The following is a 14,709-nucleotide window of genomic DNA, read 5'->3' on the forward strand; positions in this document are numbered from 1 at the left end:
CTTCCACCACCACTGCCCCTTGTGCTGGCATTGGGCATCACCCAGCAGAGCCTGGCACAATCCTCTTGGCATTCACCCTAAACATCTTTGTCAATGTGAATGAAGTCTCCCTCAGCTCCCTCAGTCTCTCCTAATAAGGAAGATCTTCCACTCCCCTCATCATTTTTGTGGCTCTGTGCTGGACTCTCTCAAGCAGTTCCCTGAGGTCCTTCTTGACCTGAGGGTCCCAGAACTGGACACAATATTCCAGATGTGGCCTCACCAGTGCAGAGTAGAGAGGGAGGAGAGCCTCTCTCACCCTACTGACCACAGCCCTTCTATTCCACCCCAGGCTGCCCTTGGCCTTCTTGGCCACCAGAGCACATTGCTGGCTTATGGTCAACTTCCCATCTACCAGGACTCCCAGGTCCTTTTCCCCTTCACTGCTCTCCACCAGGTCCATCCCCAACCTCTCCTGCTCCATGAAGTTGTTCTTCCTAGGTGCAAGACTCTCCCCTTGCCCTTGTTGAATTTCATTCCGTTTCTCCCTGCCCAGCTCTCAGCCTAAGTCGGGCTGAATGGCAGCACAGCCCTCCTGTGTCAGCCACTCCACCCAGTTTGGTGCCATCAGCAGACCTGCCAACAGCAGTGCTCTCTGTGCCCTCATTCATCATTTCATTTTAAAAGTTAAATTAAAAACAATGATTTCATATCTATTTTGATGAAGTCACATTTAAAATTATTTTGAAATATAACATTTTCAGTATTTTTTTTTCTAGTTTGGCTCTTTAAAGGCAACAAAAAGAAAAATAAACATGATCAAAAGATTCTGTTCAGAATACTGTTTCTTGTTGCATTGACATAGAACCATACTAAAAATATTGAATTGCACTAAAAATAGGCCATCTGTGCACATTTGTGCATATCACAGTCTCACAGTATATCAGAGGTTGGAAGGGACCTCAAGAGAGCATCAAGTCCAACCCCCCTGCCAGAGCAGCATCACTCAGGGTAGTCTGCACAGGAATGCATCCAGGTGGGTTTGGAAAGTCTCCAGGGAAGGAGACTCCACAACCCCCCTGGGCAGCCTGCTCCAGGGCTCTGGCACCCTCACTGGAAAGAAGTTTCTCCTCATGTTGAGATGAAATCTTCTACATTCAAATTTGAACTCATTGTTCCTTGTCCTATCACTGTGTACTACCCAAAAGAGCCTGGCCCCCTCCACTTGAGACCCACCCCTCAGATATTGATAGACATTGATCAGATCCCCTCTCAGTCTTCTCTTCTCCAGACTAAACAGCCCCAGGGCTCTCAGTCTCTCTTCCCAGGGGAGATGCTCAAGTCCCCAAATCATCCTCGTGGCTCTCCCTTGGACTCTCTCCAGCAGGTCTCTGTCTCTCTTGAACTGGGGAGCCCCAAACTGGACACAGTATTGCAGGTGTGGTCTCAGCAGGGCAGAGTAGAGAGGCAGAAGAACTTTCCTAGCCCTGCTGGACACCTTTCTTGCTGCATCCCAGGATCCCATTGGCTCTCCTGGCCAGAAGAGCACATTGTTGTTCCATGCAGAACTTGCTGCCCACCAGCACTCCAAGGTCTTTCTCCGTGGAGCTGCTCTCCAGCAGGGCAGCCCCTAACCTGTTTTGGTGCCTGTTGTTATTCCTCCCCAGATGCAGGACCCTGCACTTGTCCTTATTAAACTCCATGAGGTTTGCCTGCACCCAGCCCTCAGCCTGTCCAGGTCACACTGGATGGCAGCACAGCCTGAGGGGTGTCAGCCAACTCCCCCAGTTTTGTATCATCAGAACTTGCTGAGGGTACTCTCAATGCCCTCAGCCAGGTCATTGATAAAGATATTGAACAAAACTGGACCCAGTACTGATCCCTGGGGGCACCACTTGCCACAGGCCTCTGAGTTGGCTCTGCCACTGATGATGACTCTCTGAACTCTGTTGTGGAGCCAGTTTGCAATCCACCTCCCTGACCAACCATCTATGCCACATCTCCTGAGCTTTTCTATGAGGATGTTACTGGAGACTGTGTCAAAATCTTTCCTGAAGTCAAGATATATGACATCCACTGCTCTGCCCTCATCTACCCACTTGGTCATAACTTCATAGAAGGCTATCAGGTTAGTTAGACAAGATTTCCCCTTGGTAAATCCATGTTGGCTACTCCTGATAACCTTCTTGTCTTCCATGAGGTTAGAGTTCACCTAAAGGATGAGCTGCTCCATCATCTTTCCAGGGGTGGAGGTGAGGCTGACTGGTCTGTAGGTGCCTGGGTCTTCCTTCTTGCCTCTTTTGAAGACTGGAGTGACAGTTGCTTTCTTCCAGCCCCCAGGCACCTCTCCTGTTCTCCAGGACTTTTCAAAGATGGTGGAGAGAGGTTCAGTAGCTGTATCAGAAGCTCTCTCAGCACTCGTGGATGCATCCCATCAGGCCCCATGGATTTGTGTGTCTTCAGAGGGTATAGGAGATCTCTAATCCTTTCCTGACTGATCAGGGGAATGTCCACAAATGTGATGGTTAAATTATAGAATCATAGAATTATCTCATTTGCAAAAGCCCACTGAGATCATTGAGTCCAACCATCAACCCAACATGGCTATTAAACCATGTCCCCAAGTGCCATGGCCACAGGTTTCTTGAACACTTCCAAGGATGGTGACTCCACCATCTCCCTGGGCAGCCTCTTCCAATCCCTGACCACTCCTGCAGCAAAGAATTTTTTCCTCATCTCCTACCTAACCCTTCCCTGGCACAGTTTCAGGCCAGTGCCTCTCCTTCTGTCACCTGATCCTAGAGGGAAGAACCCAACCCACACCTCACTGCAACCTCCTTTTAGGGAGCTGTAGGGAGCAATGAGGTCTCCCCTCAGCCTCCTCTTCTCCACACTAAACATCTTCAGTTCTGTCAGCTGCTTCTTCCCAGCCCTGTTCTCCAGACCCTTCCCCAGCTTGGTTGCCCTTCCCTGGACTGGCTGCAGCATCTCAATATCCTTCCTGGAGTGAAGGCCCCCAAACAGTAGTTACCTAGGATCTGTGGTACTGAAGAAGTAGGAGCTCAGCAGTCTTTATACCTGGAAGCACCTTTGAGTCCTGGAAGAACTGTTAGCATTCTGGCTTTGGAGCCCAGGACTTGTTGCTGGCAGAAACAATCCTACATCTGCCTGGCCTTGTGGAATCCAAGTGCATTTCTCTTGCAGTCAGCACAGCTGAACCTTTTTGCAGCCATTAGAGTTCAAGTTCCTGAGCATTAAGTAGTCTTGGGCTTCAAAAATGTCTTCTAAACTTCCAGAGTTATTAACTGGTTTTGCCTTTGCAGCAGGGGGTTGTGCCTCTTGCTGGCTGTGATCTGTTGATATGTGAGTAGCTCTCAGGCACTAGAAGTAAGTTATCATCCCTGCTTTTGTCACCTGAACTGATTGTACTCATGTAGTTGTTTAGGTCAGGTCTGCTAAACCAGGGCTTTCCAGCTTCTGGTTTTCCCTGCCACTCATTTAGGGCAAAGATGCAATAGATATTTATTTTAACTATAAAACACACCTGTGCACTTCTGAAAGGTCTGGCTTTTCTGATTTCATAGAATGCATTAGGTTGGAAGGGAGCCTCAAAGCTCATCTTGTCCAACCCTCCCTGCAGTCAGCAGGGGCATCTCCAACTAGATCAGCTTGCTCTGGGCCACATCAAGCCTGAACTTCAATGTCTCAGGGGATGGGGCCTCCACCACACCTCTGGGCAACCTGTTCAAGTATCTAATATAGAATCAGAGAATGGTCTTGGGTTGGAAGGGACCTCCAAAGGTCATCGAGTCAACCCCCCTGCAGTCAGCAGGGACATCCCCAACTAGATCAGGTTGCCCAGAGCCCTGTTGAGCCTCACCTTGAATATCTCCAGGGATGGGGCCTCAACCACCTCCCTGGGCAGAAGGTAGTAGCTACAGGGTCAAAGGAGAGAATTTCTGAGTTGTTCTGAAGTATTTGAAAGGCTTCTTTGGGTGCCAGCTGAGAGTGATCTGAGAACAATGCACTATGTCTTCAGCCTGTTTCTTTCCCATGTTCTCTTGCTTATTGTCCAAAGAAAGCTTGGTGGTCCTTTTGCATTACTGAAGCTGATACCTTCTCTAAAACACACGGAAGCAGGAGCAGTGCTGAGCTTTCCTCAGATGTCAGAGAGATGGAATAAGACCCTGGGTCACTATTGCTGTCTGGCACACTCTTTGTGATCTGATGTTTTTTTTTTTTTTCCTGCAAGACTGATAGGATGCCCAGTGGCAGGATGGTGGAGTCACCATCCCTTGAGGTGTTCAAGAAAGGGATGGGACACTTTGGGACTTGGTTTACTGGCCATGGTGGTCTTAGGTTGATGGTTGGACTTGATGATCTTGGAGGGCTTTTCCAACCTTAATGGTTTTATAATTCATTTTGGTTGGACTCAATGATCTTGGAGGTGTTTTCCAACTGAAACAATTCTGTTGCAAGCCCTGCAGTTAGGAGTCCATGCTGTGTTTGCTCACTACCTTGGGGAAGCAGAACAGTTTTGTTCCCCAAAATATAGTCAGAGGTCTGTTGTGATTTACTTGACTTTTAGATTGCTAGGTTAGAGCAGGACAGATTGCTCTGTTGCTCCAAAAGGGACAAAAGAACAACCCTCACACAACTGGATTGGACAGTCATGCAAAGTTTAAATGGAAAAGCCATTCACACACACACAAACTGCAAAGCACAGTGGTGAGCACAGCAATTCAAAGAGCTCCCCAGTCTAAACACACAACCTCCTTTCACCAGACCAAAAGCCCAACGCTTCCCTTCTCCCCACCTGGGGTTCACCCAAAGCACCAGGCTCCTTCTTCCCATCCCCATTGCTAGGCTGGTTTTAGGCTGGCCAAGCCTGAACTGCCTCTCCCTCACTTTTTACCCTGATATTAGGCCTAAACAGGCCAAGGCTGCACAGGAAAAAAAAAGTTACTCATGCCAAAGATCCCTCTGATACTCCCCCATTTTTACCAGATAAGAGAGAGTCTCTCTCCCACTGGAGCAGAGAGGGAAGAAAGAGAAAGAGAGTAACTTTGCAGCCAGGTTGCTAAGGGTGCAGGATTTATGGATAGAAATAGACTATTGCTGGTGTCCACCCACTGGGCTGGACACCCTGGACACTGGAGGACTCAACTCTGTGCCTTCTTTCTTTTTTTCTTTTTTTTGAAGGCACCCAGCCTAAATGGCCACAACTGCTAAGACACAGGAGTTGTTTGGATGTTAAGGAGCATTAGGAGGCTTTGTTCATCTGCTTGTGTTATTTTGTATAGCCAGGGTTGTGGGCTTTCTGAAAGCAGGCAGGAAAACACAGAAGTTTTCTTGCAGCCAGCATCATGCAGCGTAGCTGCCGTCAGCAGTGAAGTTCACCAGATATCTGTGGGACCTCACTTAAAAGCAGTGCCTTTGGTTTTGAGGAGATGCAGTAATTGCTGTGCTTGTGTTGGTGAATTCTTGCTTCAAGTAGAAAAATGCTTAACTTCACTTTGTGAGGCAGGAATAACAAACAAGGAATCTCCAAGTAATGGACTGAAAATTGCAGGAGCCCATTACTTTGTGTGTTATTACTGGTAATTATGATAGCACATGGAATGCTTTTAGCAATCCTCATTTCATGAGAAAAACAGGAAAATAATTGCATTTTCTTTGTTTATGTAATGTTTGGCTTTTGGGGGCAGCTACTTTTAAAGCTGATTTTTGTTTGATTGTGCAGTGTAGCCATATAAAGCTGGTGTGTGCTCCTTAGGGATTGGAACAGGCTGCCCAAGGAGGTGGTGGAGTCACCATGCCTGGAGGTGCTCAAGAAACCTGTGGCCATGGCACCTGGGGACATGGTGGCATTAGTTTGATGATCTTAGAGGGCTTTTCCAACCCAAACAATGCTATGATTCCATGATGCTCTTCTAGAAGCAAAGGAGAAAGGCTTAGACTACCAGAGAGAACAGGCTCCCTGCACTCATGTGATCTCAGATGCTCGTTGGCTTTCATTTTACAGTGGTGTAGGAGATGAGTTCTTGAAAGGTGATTCGGAAATACACCAGAGAAGCAGTTGGCAGGTTGGGTTGATGTGGTGGTGTAGTGTGGTGGGTTGAAATTTCCCTCCCACATCAACCACACCAGACTAGCTCAGTTCAGAAGCCAATGCAGCTGTGTTTACAAGCAAAAACTACAGGCTACAATGGAATGCAATGAATATATACAAAATGCACAGTACTTACAGTATTTACTGATATGTACAATTAACAGAAACAGCACAGGAGCACAGTCTCACAGTATATCAGAGGTTGGAAGGGACCTCAAGAGATCATCCAGTCCAACCTTCCTTCCAGAGCAGGATCACTTAAGGTAGTCAGCACACGAATGCATCCAGGTGGGGTTTGAAAGTCTCCAGAGAAGAAGACTCCACAACCCCCCTGGGCAGCCTGCTCCATGGCTCTGTCACCCTCATTGTAAAGAAGTTTCTCCTCATCATGAGCTGAAATCTTCTATGTTCAAGTTTGAACCCATTGTTCCTTGGCTTATCTTACTGTGCACCACCCAAAAGAGCCTGGCCCCCTCCACTTGACACCCACCCCTCAGCTATTGATAGACATTGATCAGATCCCTCTCAGCCTTCTCCAGACTAAACAGCCCCAGGGCTCTCAGTCTCTCTTCACAGGGGAGATGCTCAGGACCCCTAAGCATCCTCCTGCCTCTTTGTTGGACTGTCTCCAGCAGGTCTCTGTTTCTCTTGACCTGGGGAGCCCAAAACTGGACACAGAATTGCAGCTGTGGTCTCAGCAGGGCAGAGTAGAGAGACAGAAGAACTTTCCTAGCCCTGCTGGACACCTTTCTTATTACATCCCAGGATCCCATTGGCTCTCTTGGCCACCAGAGCACATTGTTGTTCCAGTAGATGAGGATTGCCTCTCAGAGGTCCTTGTACTTGTTGTTCCCAAACACTCCTGGCCAAAGCCAGGAAAGCTGCCTCCTGTCTCCCCCTTCCCTGCCTTCTCCAGACCCCCCTGGCAAAAGAAAGAAAAGGCAAGAAGCAGAGAGGTTGTTAGAACTTAGCTTCCAAGGTCAGTGTGCAAGGGTGTTTTCTGAAGCAAAGCCAGAAGAGAAATGCAGAAGCACCCTGCTAGGCTGCCCAGCAGAAAAACACCAGACAGACTGAACTTTGAGTACTGACACTTAGAGGTTTCTATTTCCCCAATGGAAGTGTTTAGAATAATCATTATTTTGCTTTCTTACACCCAGTTGTGATTTATTCACATCCTTTTACTTTTCTGCTCAGACTCTGTGAAAAGAAATGAAAGGCATCATAGCCTTAAATCTACCAATGTGGTCAGCCTGTCTGCTGCTGATTTCTGCACACATCAGGACATTCCCCTTAATGTGGTGGTAGTTTTAGGCTGTGCCTAGGAACATTTTCCACAGATTGAGTAGGAAAGTAGTAGAATGTAAATACCATTTGATGTAAAAGGGAAAATAATGGCAAGGTTTAAATAATCCCTTTGGTCTGATAGCTAACATAAAGTTAGTTGTATACATTAACTTTTTCTCTTTGCTGCTTTGTTTTTGCTCTAGCAGGTACTAGCTGGGTGCTTGCTGACCTTGGCTGCATTCTTTGTTGTGGCTAAGCACTAAAAAGCTACTCTCTGCTTTTCTCCTTTTTTTCTCTTCTTCTGTGTACAGGGGGGAAGGAGGGGAAGAGGAAGAAGCTGTTGGTAACCCCCTGTTTTTTTCCAGAAGGGGTTCTTGTGGTGTTCATAAATTGTAAATATGTGTAAATATTGTGTATTTTGTTCATATTAATTGCATTTCATATTTCTGGACTGTAGGTTTGCTTGCATTCATTTGCTTTGCATCTGAGCTAGCCTGGCAATTTTATTTTGGGGGTAATTTCAACCCACCACCCTTAACAAATTTCCTCCTGTCGTTGGGAACAGTGGGAACACCCTCAATATTGCTAAGGTACTTGTACCAGGAGTGTATTTATGGGAGGTTTGAGGGTTTTTGTTTTACTATATTGCATTTACACTCTTGGTATTGCTAGGATACTTGTACCAGGAGTGTATTTATAGAATCATAGAATCAGCCAGGTTGGAAGAGGCCTCCAAGATCATCCAGTCCAACCTATCACCCAGCCCTATCCAATCAACCAGACCATGGCACCAAGTGCCTCACCCAGGCTTCTCTTGAACATCTCCAGCGACAGTGACTCCACCACCTCCCTGGACAGCACATCCCAGTGGCAAATCTCTCTTTCTGTGAAGAATTTCCTCCTAATCTCCAGCCTAGACCTCCCCTGGCACAGCTTGAGACTGTGTCCCCTCATTCTGCTGCTGGTTGCCTGGGAGAAGAGCCCAACCCCCACCTGGCTACAACCTCCCTTCAGGTAGTTGTAGACAGCAATGAGGTCTGCCCTGAGCCTTTTCTTCTCCAGGCTAAACACCCCCAGCTCCCTCAGCCTCTCCTCACAGGGCTGTGCTCCAGACCCCTCCCCATCTTCATTGCCCTTCTCTGGACACGTTCCAGTACCTCAACATCTCTCTTGAATTGAGGAGCCCAGAACTGGACACAGGACTCAAGGTGTGGCCTGACCAGTGCTTAGTTTTGATTTTTTTTGTTTTACTATATTGCAATTATACTCTTGATATTGCTTAGATACTTGTACCAGGAGTGTGTTTGTGGGAGTTTTGATTTGATTTTTTTTTTCCCAAACTATATTTCATTATTCTTTTTTAATGGTGCTGGAATATTTTACGTGACTTGTAGAAGCCAGGTGGGTTTAGAGTTAATAGTCTGTCAGAGAATTCTGAGCTTATAATTATATCTTAATTGCCTGAGGCTGTGGAGGATCAGTTCAATGTCCAAGTATTCCTTTCCAGGTATATATTTCTGAATAAAAAGGAGGTTGTTGACACCCTTCAGAGCTTAGTAAGATCTCATAAGGTGCACCTCATAGCGTGCAAAGAGTAACAATCTGTGTAGCTGATCTCTCTGTAAAGCAGTTGCAGTTCATCAGTTTTAAGTTCCTTAAGCTCTAATTGTGTCCTTCTCTTTCATAGAATCACAGAGTCATAGAATGCTCTGGGTTGGAAGGGACCTCCAGAGGTCATTCAGTCCAACCCCCTCTGCAGTAAGCAGGGACATCCTCAACTAGATCGGGATCATAGAATCAGTCAGGGTTGGAAGGGACCACAAGGATCATCCAGTTCCAATCCCCCTGCCATGGGCAGGGACACCTCACATTAGATCAGGCTGGCCAGAGCCTCATCCAGCCTGGCCTTAAACACCTCCAAGTTGCATCTTGTCTTTTCATCCTGTGCTCTGCTCTCCTGCAGGAAGAGAAGAAGGAGTCTAAAAAATGTTGTTCTGGCTCTATGTAGAAATCACTGCAGCCCCACTTCTCCTGAAGTGTGTTTCTGTTCTTTCTAGAATGTAAGCTATAAACTGATGGGCTGTTTTACTGGCACACATTATACTCTGGCAAGTGGCATTCCTGAAACTGTATAGAGAACTGAGTAACTGGAAGTAAGAGAAGGATGTTTGATTTGCTGCCCTGGTTCTGCTGTGATAGAGTCACAGAATCAAAGAATCACAGAAAGTTATGGGGTGGAAGGGACCTCCAGAGCTCAATGAGTCCACCCTCCCTGCCAAAGAAAGATCACCCAGGGCAGGCCACACAGGAACACATCCACATAGGTCTTGAAAGTCTCCAGAGAAGGAGACTCCACAACTTCTCTGGGCAACCTGCTCCAGGGCTCCAGCAATCTCACAGTAAAGTTTTTCTTTGTGTTGAGGTGGAACCTGCTGTGTTCCAGCTTGTACTCATTGTTCTTTGTCCTGTCCCAGGACACCACTGAGAAGAGCCTGGTGCCTTCATCTTGACCCCCAGCCCTCAGATATTTATAGACATTGATCAGATCCCCTCCCAGCCTTCTCTTCTGCAGACAGCCCCAGGTCTCGCAGCCTTTCTTCACAGAAATCAATGTTGCTGTTTCATTAAGTCTGTTTCCATTTCAACCCCTGGGTTTCCTTTAGTTTCTTTTCCCATATTTCCTTTTTGTGCTGGTCAGAAGTCATCAGGTGATAGAGCAACTGCTAGAGTGTAGCCTCAGGTCCAGGCTGAGGGTGGGCACACACTGAGAGGCATTTTGCAAAGCATTATGAGAAGCAGGCAGCAATATTCTGCTAATGCTAAATTCATTGTTTTTTTAATTCTGTGTTGTCCAACTGTAATTAGAAGGGAGGATTTTGAGCTGATTTGAAGAGTTTCTTTGGTATTTGATTCGCTTTAATACCCATGAGCACAAATACACACCTGTGAGTGTGCACAAACATCTATCACCTATCCTTAATAAGGAAAAGATTTGCAGAACTGATTGCTTTTGCTTTCTCTGCACAAGGCTGTGCAGCTGAATGGCTCTGTGGCAAAAGACAAAGAGGAGAAAACTAAGAAACTGTGGCAAGATGAATGGAAGGGATTCAGCTGGGACAGGCAAATAACAGGATGGGAGTCAGCCCAGTGTTATAAAAGCTCAGTGTGGTAGTCTATGGAAAGAGCTTAAAAGGGAGGGGGGAAAAATCCCCTCCTGTTAATGAAGGGAAACAGAATCTGTATGGGCACAGTTGTCACCAAGTTGAAGGAAAAAAAGGTCATTAGGGAGAAAGAATGCCATGGAAAGGACATCTTCACTCTTTCCTGCTGTACACAGGGCAGCTACAATCAGAAATGGCATATAGCACATTTCTGAAAGCAGTGCTTCACAGATGAGTTAGATACCTCCTGTTGCATCCCCCTCTCCAAACTGGCTAAAAAGAGACATTGCTGTCTCCCTTCTCCTGGCACCAGCACTTGAGTGCTTGTGCAATGAACCTGATCCATACCCTGACACTGGGAACTGTATCTTGGTTTTGGGGGTTAGATTTCTGCCAGATCAGTTTCTAATTTGGCTTCCAGAGGAGGACCACAACAGTGCTCAGGGGATTGGAGCACCTCTGCTATGAGGCCAGGCTGACGGAGCTGGGGGTGTTCAGCCTGGAGAAGAGAAGGCTCTGGGGAGACCTAATAGCAGCCTGCTGGGACCTGGAGGGGGCTACAGGAAGGATACAGAGAGACAAATGCCTGCAGTGACAGCACAAGGGGCAATGGCTTCAGACTAGAGCAGAGCAGATTTAGATTGGATGTTAGGAGCAAGTTCTGCACCATGAGTGTGGTGGAACACTGGAAGAGGTTGCCCAGGGAGGTGGTTGAGGCTCCATCCCTGGAGATATTCAATGTGAGGCTCAACAGGGCTCTGTGCAACCTGATCTGGTTGGGGATGTCCCTGTGCAGTGCAGAGGAGGTTGGACTGGATGACCTTTGGGGGCCCTTCCAGCCCAGACCATTCTGTGGTTCTGTGTGAGGTTTTAATGCCAGTGTGGGGAGGAACGTATTTCTGGACATGGTGGGGAGAACAGTTCCAACCTTCTCCAGAGAAATTGGCACTCTGTGTTGGCTTCAACTGACTGGAGAAGTTTAACTTATCTGTGGGCTAAAGGCCATGTCTGCAGCACAGAGCTCTCATTCTGAGTATTTCATGAATCATTCTGTGTTGAATCCATGTAAACATTTGAGAATTAGAACCATAGAACTGTTTTGGTTGGAAAAGCCCTTTAAGATCATTAAGTTTAACTGTGAGCTAACTCTACCAGGCCTGATGCTAACCATGTCCCTCAGCACCACATCTCTACCTCTTTGAGACATTTCCAGGGGTGGGGGTCCAACCACCTCCCTGGGCAGCCTGTGCCAGGGAAGAAATTTCTTCTCATGTCCAACCTAAACCTCTCTTAGTGCAACCTGAGGCCATTTCCTCCCTTTCTATCACTTCTTACTAGAGAGAAGAAACCAATCCCCACCTCACTTCAACCTCCTCTCAGGGAGCTGTAGACAGCAATGAGGTCTCCCTCAGCCTCCTCTTCTCCACAGTAAAAACCCTCAAGCTCTCTCATCTGCTCTTCCCCAGCCCTGCTCTCCAGACCCTTCCCCAGCTTCACTGCCCCTCTCTGGACATGCTGCAGCTTCTCTCTGTCATTCAAAAGCATTAATGCTTTCTCTCTTTAAAAAATAAATAAATAATGAAATCCTAAGTCCAGTGCCCTGGCTTAATTATACAGAAGTGGTAATGAACTGTTGCAGTGACAGCCCAAGAGCAATGCAGCTAAAACCAAGAAAATGAGACTGTGGAATGAATATATATAAAAAAAGACAGATCTGTTCTATTCAGGTTCCCAGCCATTTTTTACTCATGTAAGTAGATGTTAGTCATGAAAGTTCTTTTATTTTTCTTCTATCTATCTATCTATTTATTTATTTATTTATCATGTTTTATTTTTATTGCCTTCATAGACTTGAATCTGGGTATTTGAATCCAGTATTTGAAGGACAGCTGGAGGGGGACTTTTTACAAAGGCATGGAGTGACAGGATGAGGAGTAATGGCTTTAAGTTGAAAGAAGCTGGATTGAGGTTAGACATTAGGAAGAAATTCTTCACCATGATGTTTATGAGACACTGAAAGTGGTTGCCCAGAGAAGCTGTGGCAGCTCCAACCCTGTAAATGTTCAAAGCCAGTTTGGATGGGATCTTGAGCAGTTTGGTCTGGTAGGAGATGTCCCTGCCCATGGCAGGGGGTTGGAACTAAGTGGTCTCTAAGGTCCCTTCCAACCAACCCATTCTGTGATTCTGTTTTTGGTAATTCCCTTCAGTTCTTCAGTTTGACAATTTGCTGCTAACACAATAATGGAATATCTGTAAGATGAAACAAACCTACTTTGCCCTTTTGATATTCTTCTCAACCAGAGAAAAACTTCTGGGGTTTCAAGTTAGTTTATCATGAAATGATTTGGGAAAAAAAAAAAGGCAAAAGGAAAAAAAGAGAAAACAAACAACATGTAAATATAGCAGTGGAGATTGATAGCAAACACAGCTAGAGAACATAATTATTAGTAATTGTGCAAACAAAACAGTTGTAGTAAATATTTTGACATCACAATGAAAATTGTGGAGAGCTACCTGGCTTCCATACTAGCAGTAAGTATCCTCCCCAGCTTTCCACCTGGCTTTCTCTCGATGGGAAGCAGAGAATATATGCACACAGGTAGCAGATGTCATCCAGATGTCTCAGAATCAAGTTTTGCACACTGATCTCACTCAGACAAAAGCCTAAAGAAACAGGAGTGACCTCTTCCCTTAGCTAAGGCCTGAGAGTGCACATCTATAGCAGCCCTAACTCCAGCAGGGCCTGCTGAGTTAAGCTTTCAGATGTTCTAACAAACAAGTGTTAGTGGAGTTACTGGGGTTGACTTTCCTGCAGCATTACAAAAGAAAGTGTTCTTTACCAGAGGGGCAAGAAGAGGTGCAGGGAGCCCTCTCCAAAGCATTCTGAAATGCTAAGAAGCCATCATAGCCCTGAAAGATCAGTGGCAATTCCCACCATGGGAAGTGCTGCCAGCTGGGCTGAGGAGTTGTATTCACAATAAGCCTCAACATCATTATTTCACCCAGTGTTTTTTTTATGTTCCCCGCTAAATCAGACCATAACTGTATTGTGTTGTGGTTAGTCAGAATGATCTCTAAGTAACCAAATGCTTCCAGCTGCAGTTCACAAGGCATATTTTTCCCAACCTGGCTGATGACACCAAGCTGGGAGCAGGAGTTGATCTGTTGGAGGCTAGGAGGGCTCTGCAGAGGGACCTTGCCAGGCTGAACAGATGGGCAGAGTCCAGCAGGATGGCATTCAACAAGTCCAAGTGCCAGGTGCTGCACTTTGGCCACAACAACCCCATGCAGTGCTACAGGGTAGGGACAGAGTGGCTGGAAAGCAGTCAGGTGGAAAGGGACCTGGGGGTACTGGGTGACAGCAGCTGAACAGGAGCCAGCAGTGTGCCTAGGTGGCCAAGAGAGCCAATGGCATCCTGGCCTGCATCAGGAATAGTGTGGCCAGCAGGAGCAGGGAAGTCATCCTGCCCTGTGCTCAGCACTGGTTAGGCCACACCTTGAGTGCTGTGTCCAGGTCTGGGCTCCTCAATTTAAGAAGGACACTGAGAGACTTGAATGTGTCCAGAGAAGGGCAAGGAGGCTGGGGAGGGGTCTGGAGCACAGCCCTGTGAGGAGAGGCTGAGGGAGCTGGGGGTGTTTAGCCTGGAGAAGAGGAGGCTCAGAGGAGACCTCATTGCTCTCTACAACTACCTGAAGGGAGGTTGTAGCCAGGTGGGGGTTGGGCTCTGCTCCCAGGCACCCAGCACCAGAACAAGAGGACACAGTCTCAAGCTGTGCCAGGGGAAGTTCAGGCTGGAGGTGAGGAGAAAGTTCTTCCCAGAAAGAGTAATTGGCCATGGGATGTGCTGCCCAGGGAGGTGGTGGAGTCACTGTCCCTGGAGGTGTTCAGAAAAAGCTTGGCTGTGGCACTTGGAGCCATGGATTAGTTGTCATGAGGTGCTGGATTAGGTAATAGGTTGGACCTGGTGATCTCAGAGGTCTTTTCCAAACTGGGTGATACTGTGATTAAAAAATGTTGTGATAATTTATAGTTTTTCTTATGTGGTTCAGCCTGGAGGAGAGAAGACTCTGGGGACACCTAATAGTGACCTTCCAGTATGTGAAGGGGACCTACAAGAAGGCTGCAGAGGGTCTGTTTACAAAGGCCTGGAGTGATAGAACAAGAGTAGATTT

At 46.8% G+C, this 14,709-nt stretch overlaps 1 protein-coding gene across 1 annotated transcript in view; it reads left to right on the plus strand.

Moving 5' to 3' along the window:
* LAMA2 (laminin subunit alpha 2) overlaps positions 1-14,709 on the plus strand; it is a 500,110-nt gene that overhangs the window by 109,450 nt on the left and 375,951 nt on the right. The gene's annotated exons all lie outside the window — the stretch shown is intronic.

This window comes from Indicator indicator, chromosome 27 (assembly GCF_027791375.1).
Source record: "Indicator indicator isolate 239-I01 chromosome 27, UM_Iind_1.1, whole genome shotgun sequence".
Taxonomy (NCBI): Eukaryota; Metazoa; Chordata; class Aves; order Piciformes; family Indicatoridae; genus Indicator; species Indicator indicator.